Source organism: Mytilus galloprovincialis, chromosome 9 (assembly GCF_965363235.1).
Source record: "Mytilus galloprovincialis chromosome 9, xbMytGall1.hap1.1, whole genome shotgun sequence".
Classification (NCBI taxonomy): Eukaryota; Metazoa; Mollusca; class Bivalvia; order Mytilida; family Mytilidae; genus Mytilus; species Mytilus galloprovincialis.
Window position 1 is genome coordinate 46,574,694 of NC_134846.1, and position 8,410 is coordinate 46,583,103.

The 8,410-nt window shown below is 30.4% G+C and overlaps 1 long non-coding RNA gene across 1 annotated transcript in view; it reads left to right on the forward strand.

The window, feature by feature from the left end:
• LOC143046921 (uncharacterized) overlaps positions 1 to 6,031 on the forward strand; it is a 31,733-nt gene extending 25,702 nt beyond the window's left edge. The window contains exon 4 of the long non-coding RNA XR_012969310.1: positions 4,797 to 6,031. This is a non-coding gene — a long non-coding RNA (uncharacterized LOC143046921). The remainder of the gene's footprint in view (positions 1 to 4,796) is intronic.
• Positions 6,032 to 8,410: the final 2,379 nt, after the last annotated feature.

Genomic DNA, 8,410 nt, shown 5'->3' on the forward strand with positions numbered 1-8,410 from the left:
TAATAAGGAACATCATTTTCGAGCGTTTCCCTTTGTCATGTTTTATAGACTTCGTTGCTATTAAAATTTACCTTGGAGTTCGGAATTTTTGTTTTTAAATCTTCACATTAGTGGATTTAGGAAGAGGTATTTTGCTGTTTGTTTTTTTAAATAATCTATTTCAACCGGACACTGATTGAACGGAGTACTTCAGTTAGTCATTTGGTCCAAGTACACAGTTGTCGTCCTTTGATTTTCGTTGTCCACGAATATAGTCCCTAGTGTGGACAGTGTGTTACTTGCCAATTATTTTTATACCCCTTCCAAATCTATTTCTTCTCGTTTTATGCTTCAAATAGCAAGTAGGGGATGACATTACACTTTAAAAAATTTGAAAGTCAAGTAGTAGTTTGGTCCAGCTAGAAAAGGTTACAAATTAGCATTTTGGAAGCTGTCAAAAGATTTCAAGACCCCCTTAAAATAAAATTTGCCATACGTTGAGTTACAGCTGATGAAATTTTCTATAATTTTAATATAATTTGTCCCAAAAGTAGTACAACACACTGTAAAAATATTGTTCTGAAAGCGCAGTTAGGATTTGTTTTAATTTTCATTTATTTTCTAAAGGAAAAGCGCTACGAAATAACTGTGGTCTCGGACCATATATTCTGGATTTATCACAACTCTTTCTATAACTTATTTAATTCTTTTTCTTTGAATTATATTTGTTTTTAGGAAACAACATACTTGTATAAAAAAATTTGAGTACAACAGAACAATTTTTGTAATATCATTTTTCAGTTTCAGTTTTAATGCTTTATGATAAATTAAAATGAAACCTATTTTTCCTAAAGCTACTAATATATAAATGTGAATACAAACTGTGCAATACATATCTCAAGTCGAACTTACATAGTCAAAAGGAAAAACTACGTCTGAAGCTAAAGGGTATTTAAACAAATAAAAAAAATCTACTTAATTTCTACAAGAAAGCAAATGCAACATGCAAATGGTATTCATTGTCATTTGGTATTTTAACATTATAAAATGAATCCCATTAAACTGATAAAACTAACATAACCAAACATGATTTAATGTGAAATATTGAAATGTTATAGTAAAAGCTATAAAATCCATTTTATTGTAGATGACATATTTTAAAATTTGTTGAATCACGTAAAACAATGTATAATATTTCAAAGCAACCCCCAATTCTCTTCAAAGAATTTTGTGTTTTCGATAATTAAGAGATATTCATTTCATTAAATTAAAGTACTGTTTAGAATAGTTGCTTTATTAATATTTCAGTATGATCAGAATTCATTTAGAGCCCTCTATTAAAGAACAAAAAGAAAAAGCACCTTGCGAAATGCTTTAATTTTACCTTTCAGATATATTATTGATGTCCTATCTCTAAATAACCCATATTTCAGTCAGTACTTGCATCTTATATATTCAAGTGAACTTGAAATTAAGAATACTACTGATACTAGAAGGACTGTTCCATACCTTGATCTTTTCCTCAATATTGACACCGATTGACGACTTCGCATTAAAATGACAAACGGGATGATTTCAACTTCCCAATGATCAAATTCTAATTTATCTGCAGGAACATTCCCTTTGCCCCGTCGTATTGTGTTAACATATCTCGATTGATGCATTATGCTCGTGCATTTTCTCTCTATACAGGAGTATGCTCCTTATGCAGAATCTGCCCCAACAGAGTTATGAGGAGGAAAGATTAAAGATGACACTCTCTTAATTTATTTTAAGAACATCATCACGGTTTGTCGATGCGTTGTGTTTGTGTCTAAATTGACTAACAACATTTTTACAACGTCCTAGATTGTAGTTTAACACCTATTTCGTCGATCTGATAAGAAACCGAATGTGACTGGTTCCTGAATATGATTGTTTTTTTCGAGTGTTGGTGTCTCGGTATTTATACATCCAACATTCAGGTATTTAGTTATGTTCTTCAGTGGGTTCAGTTGGATATTGGGTTTTGTCTTATCGTTTGTGTTCTGTATTTTCGGTACATTTCACGTATGTCTTAATTGTCAGTTTATTGGAATTAATTTCCATTTTCAATGGATACAGGAATGTGTTAGTCCTTATAATTATGACGTCGTCACAGCATTCGTTAAAATAACCCTTCAAGACCGCGATAACCATGATAACTATTTCGACTAGTGTTTTGAAAAAAGAAAATTGTAAATTTTTGAATCCCGTTTAATTTAAATGTAAGAAATTTTTGATTATATAAAAGTTATAAAAAGACGCCACTATTTGTGGTGTGATGCGCTATTGCTAATGGAAGGGGGCCGTTGTTCATCAGTTTGCCTGTTGAAATGAATTATTAAATTACGTATTTATGCATTTCTATGTGCTGAATGTTCTTCTGTTTATTTGTTCTGTATTCCTGTCACCTAGTGTTGTCAATTTAGCTATACTTTTCAACATTGCCATATAAGCGGGAGGTTTGGTTAGCCTTACAACCAGTTTTAATCCACCATTTATTCTAAAAATGTTTGTAACCCAGATCTGTTTTCTCTTAATCGATTTTTAAAGACTTTTGAACACGGTTAACTACCGTTGCCTTTATTTACCACAGTGATATAATTTCAGATGGTTTATATTTCAGCATATATAGTAGTAGTAAACCGCTTTGTATGAAAAAATGGAAGATAGATCTCTGGACGTCTAAATTAAATTGATTAGTTATTTTCTTAATCAAACAAAGAGGCAAAATAAAAAATGCGAAAGAAGAATATGAAATGTTTAACAGTTCATCTATAATGACTTGAAATATATATGCTGTTCACAATTCTGTCCTAAAGTTTACAAGATAGTCTCCTTTTTTCAAAAAAGTGTTTGCCAGATGATCGAACGTTTTTGAAAGCTATGGAATAATTGGTAATTTCGTTGTAATAATAAAAGCTTGACGTCAGTGGTTGATGTTTTAAAGTTTTGGATGTTGTGAAGCCAATCGAAACGTTTGGTGAACGCATTTTGAAATAAGATCTAGAATTTAATAGATTCTGAAACAGCGATTTCTTTCTTAAAAGTTTTGCACGATATATATTGGGGTTCGTGTTGTTTATTCTTTATTTTTCTATGTTGTGTCGTGTGTGCTGTTGTTTGTTTGTCTTTTTCATTTTTAGCCATGGCGTTGTCAGTTGTTTTAGATTGATGAGTTTGACTGTCCCTTTGGTATCTTTCGTCCCTCTCTTGTATTTAATATTTTCCGTTTTTTTTTCTAGTGCCTGGCTTTAATTCTTGTTCTGTATCATAACTACTGGTATCGACGTACTCTTTAAGCACATACTGTTTGCTTCATATTCATATTTTAATATGTGACGGTTGCCACTTGATCGGAGCACCTAAGGTCACTCGCAGTGTTTGGTCAGGTTCGTTCGCTCAGTCTTTAATTTGTCTATAATGTTGTGTGGTGTGTACTGTTTGAATTTTCATTGATTTTCGTTTATTTGGTCATGGTATCGTCAGTTTGTTTTCGATTTACGAGTTTGAATCTCTCTTTGATATCCTTTTAACAACTTACATATACAGAATTTATAAGAATCGTCTCCTAATTGTCTTGCTTTAAAACATTTGTTCCTTCGAGTATTGTGTTTTCTTGATCTCTTATACCAGATTATATTTTCATTTACATATTTTTGTGTTTGAATTAGGCTTGTAACGAGAAAATAAAAATTCCAAGATCGTTATGATGAAATCAAATCAGATATAATATTTTCCAGAATCTAAAGTTTACCATCACTTTGTAATCGATGAATTTAATATCTCTATTTTTCAACGACAAACCATTTGCTTCAGATTACATTTATTTATTTTTCCGTCGGATATTTGCGGATCGTATCGTGATCTTTTGTGTATTATTATTTATCCCTATGCAGACTGTAGAGGCGTCTCCGTGTTTAAACATAACATAGGAGCAAAAGAATATGCATCGAATGAATAAAATTGATAACTTTGGATAAAATAGTTATGGAAAATCAATTAAGAATCGTAGACGTATTTTTTACAGCATTCACATGATTCAGTAAGTCTGTGAATATTCACTCGGTGGTCAGATATCTTTTGGTCAGCTGTTTTGATGACGTATAATTAGTTGATTTCATATGACAGATGATCTCATTAGTCGATTCATTAGACACTATTAATTCAAAACTAAGAATTTGTCATGAATATATATTCTGACAACTAGCATGATTATAGTCTGGTGTGTCTGTATGGACAAGAAAAGGTCATCACATAAATTGTCTTTTCTTAGTAAGAAATTTCTCCTTTAAAGAAGCTATGCCTATTTTGTTGTGAAATTTCAATCCCTCGCACCAACGGAATAAAGTTCAAAATCGTTTGACTACATTCTTGTTTAAAGAATTTAAATACTCTTGAACACATACACAATTATTGTCAATACTTGACAATGATGGTCAATATTATTGCTTCTAAAAAAGCAAATACTGTACATCATATGAATCTTTTATGAATTCTTTTTGTACAAACTAACATGAACCTATATCACTTATGTTTTTTTTTTTATTTTTCTGTATTATTTTTATTTTGTTGTTTATAATTATTTGTTTAAATTTGTATTGTTACAAGCATACGAAATATGTCTAATGGCATTAAAATGGATTTTATTTTATGTAAGTTATAAATATTCATTAACTGACTGTTATTTGCTGGAAAATGTTAGAACAAATATAGGTAGCCGTACATCACATTGCAGTTTAAAAAATTTAAAATTTAATAAATGAACTCAAATATTCTTTTAATTTATATTTCAGTGACCTTGGTCGAGTCTCTAAGTAATGAGGCTACTAATTACTTGGATGCATTACTCACCTCACAGAACACTCAACATAACGTGAACTCAAATATTTCACCAGTCAAAAGGGGATGGGAAGCATGGGATATGCCTTGGATGAAAGCCAGTGGTCGTCCAACAAAACGAGCATGGGAAGGTATAGGTTTGATTAGTCGCAGAGTTATGTATCCAGGAACTTTGGAACAATTAAAAAGAGGATGGGAAGGATTAAATTGGCGATATAGAATGCACCAAGGTAAACGAAGTCAAAATATTTTGGAACCTGTGTCAGAAGAAGCAAACAGCTGTGAATGCTGTAAATATGATAATGACCCACTCTGTTGTTTATCTTGTACTAGAGAAACTGTATCAGAACAAAACGAAGACTCGGGACAACAGAACAAAAACTCGGCACAAGGATACACGTCTTTTTTAAACGTATTTTGCAGATGTTGTTCATCATCAGACGACACCGAATGCTGTCGTTATTGTGACATGCTTACAAATTGAGGATTAAAACGGTGTTGTAACTTTTGTATTGTCATCAAACCATTGTTATTCATTTTTTTATATATATTTCACTGATTTTGCTTTTATTTTTGCATTGCTATCTATATTTTGCAATTCATGAAGTATACATGAACTAGGAAATAAACTCATCATAGATACCAGGACTAAATTTTATATATACGCCAGACGCGTATAACAGAGAATGGTATTCATTTCAACGGTGACTGCTTCTGAAACGCAAGAAGACTGAACAATATACCTTTAGTATATAATTTGTAATTACATGAGATCAAACTGACCGACAAGAAACTAAAATTACCAATTAAAGGGCACTCAATTAAATGTACCAAAAGATCGTCTATGAAAGACACGATTAACTTAAGATCAGTCTTAGGTAAAATGCAAAATGATCATGTGCTTAGTATATCATGCCAAATACCTTTTACGTGATATAAGTAAACGTTTGCAAACAATAACTATAGTGTGCTTTTTGTTCATTTTTTACCTTATGTAAAAACAGCACATTAGAAAGATCGATCTATATATATATATATATTCTGTTTTTTAAGGTCTGTAAAATGCAAATATTATTTAATATTCAGTTTGTTATTTGTCTATTTCCTCTGTAATTATTTTCAATATTATTTTTTATCAAGTATCTATAAGAAAGTGTACAAGATTGTATGATTAAAACACTTAAAACCGTGTTTGTTTTGGTCAATGCCTTTACATCTCATTCGTCCGGTGTGTTTAGAAGTGAAAGGTGTTTTGAAGGTATCTTACGGCTATATACTGGCGAAGCAGGTGTTATCATGGTTATGGAGAGGTAGCTCTTCTAAATGTACAAAAAGTTCTGATATGCACATTTTACATTTTACATACATTGTAATTTATTGGTGTAAAATCATCAGTATCTTTAAGCTTACTGTCATAACGAGATTTGACAGCTCCTTCGATTTAAGAGAGTCTCTCAAATAAAACACTATGAAGCATATCATTTCCCAATATCGTGTATACAGTTGCCTTCCGTACAATTTACTATATTATAGTCCATATTATTTAGAAATGTTAATAACTTTGATTATAATAAATCTAATTACAACTAATAATTTTGATGAATAATTTTGATGAATAAATACGTACGAAATGACACAGAAAACAGGATATAGAAACTATATTTGATTTACAATATGTTATCATTTCTACTGCCCGTTGACACAGGTACAAAAATGTGGTAAGATGCGTTTGGTACAGTGATTTTGTCATAGTTTGGTTAAGTCAGACATAGTTTGGTATGTTTCTTCCCAGACAGATTGCCTCATTTTTTTCAAATGAGCAACTAAAAATCAAATGCAAGCTTTTCTACTTTTAAGGGTACACCTTAACGATGTCTCTATTTTTCAATATATTAGTTAAAATAATGTGACTGGTCATAAAAAAGTTACAGACGAATTTCTTATCTTAATTCTTCCGACAACTCAAACATTGACTCTCAGCTATGTATGATAAATGAGTATGAACTCACTTACCCATTTTGAGGATGGATGATACTGTACAACCTTTCACAAGCCTCGTATTCAAGATACAAGTTATATTATAACGTTTCTGTTATATTTTACATGTAAATTTTACAAAGGCAGGATTTATTTTACAAAGGCGCGAATGAAAAACAAACTTGTGAAGATAATACAGTACTGCATTGTTCATAAATGTGTGTAAATACAATGCGCTCTTTTAGACAAATAATATTAAGAATGACAAGCTCTTTAATTTCTACAATACCTCCTTTGTTTTTTTTCTAATTTGTTCGAAACTAAGGCTACTATAACACAGTTATAATAATCTCAGTTTTAATCAATTTAAAGATGAGGAAAAAGAAGTGTATTAGCACAGTGAATTGGCATATTTTATAGCCTCTCAATCATGTTGCTAAATATACACGCTAAAGGGACATTTCACCTACACTTCTTGAGATGAAAAGGCTAATTAATACAATGTAAACAAATCTGTGTTATGATCTGAATAAATTACTTATATACTAGTAAATAAGTTATCTCTATGAAAATATAAAAATAAGAAGATGTGGTATGATTGCCTTTGATTCAACTCTCCATCAGAGATCACATGACATTAAAGATAACAATGAAGTATGCTAAAATTGTTTCAACACTGTAAATAAAAAAGAACAAAAAAACCTGAATAGTGGTTTTCACAACGTAATAAATTATTTACTCTAAGTTTTAGTTATAAGTATCATAAATAGATGAAAAAAAAAATTTTTGGCTCAAAGTTAAGAGTAAAAAGTTAGGACAATTGAAACAAAATATAGTAAATTATAAATTTTACTTTTGATGAGAAATGTCTAAATCTTATTGAGAGAATGTTTTATACAAGTCTAAAGTCACGTGATAATATTAACATTTTTTATTACTTTGGAATTTATATAAAAATATAATCACATTAGACCGTTAGTTTTCCTAATTAAATTATTTTACACTAGTCATTTTTGGTCCCTTTACAGCTTCGTTTTGAAGGCCGTATTTTGACCTATTATTTTTTTTTTTTTTTAATTTTTACACGTTTTGACTTGATAGGAGTATTATCTCATATCACATTTTTTTTTATATTTATATGATTTCCAACGGATAAGGTATTTTTAGCAATTACTACTTTAGGTTTTATAACACATAGTCTTAGTACGTCATATCCGGTTGCATACGAAAAAGGATAGAAAAAAATATTCCCTTGATTTTGACAGTAGGTAAATAATCCTACTTTTCATTGCAGTAAAAAAATCAATCTATGTCATGAACATATATCTTAAGTATTTCAAAGAAGCAATTGTTTTTTATCGTGGTTTTTATAGAATATTTTGGATACTTGAGGTTACATGGTTACTAAAGCTTGCACAAAGGTAAATAAAAAGAGAGATACATTTGATTGGTTAACTTCCAGTGATGGTTGTGTTCTTATATGCAATGAAATGTTATTTGAAATTTAGTCTATGATACTGGACAGGATAAAACTTTGATCATGCCAAGTAAACCTTTATTTGATACAAAGATAAGGCATTTTTTGAAATGC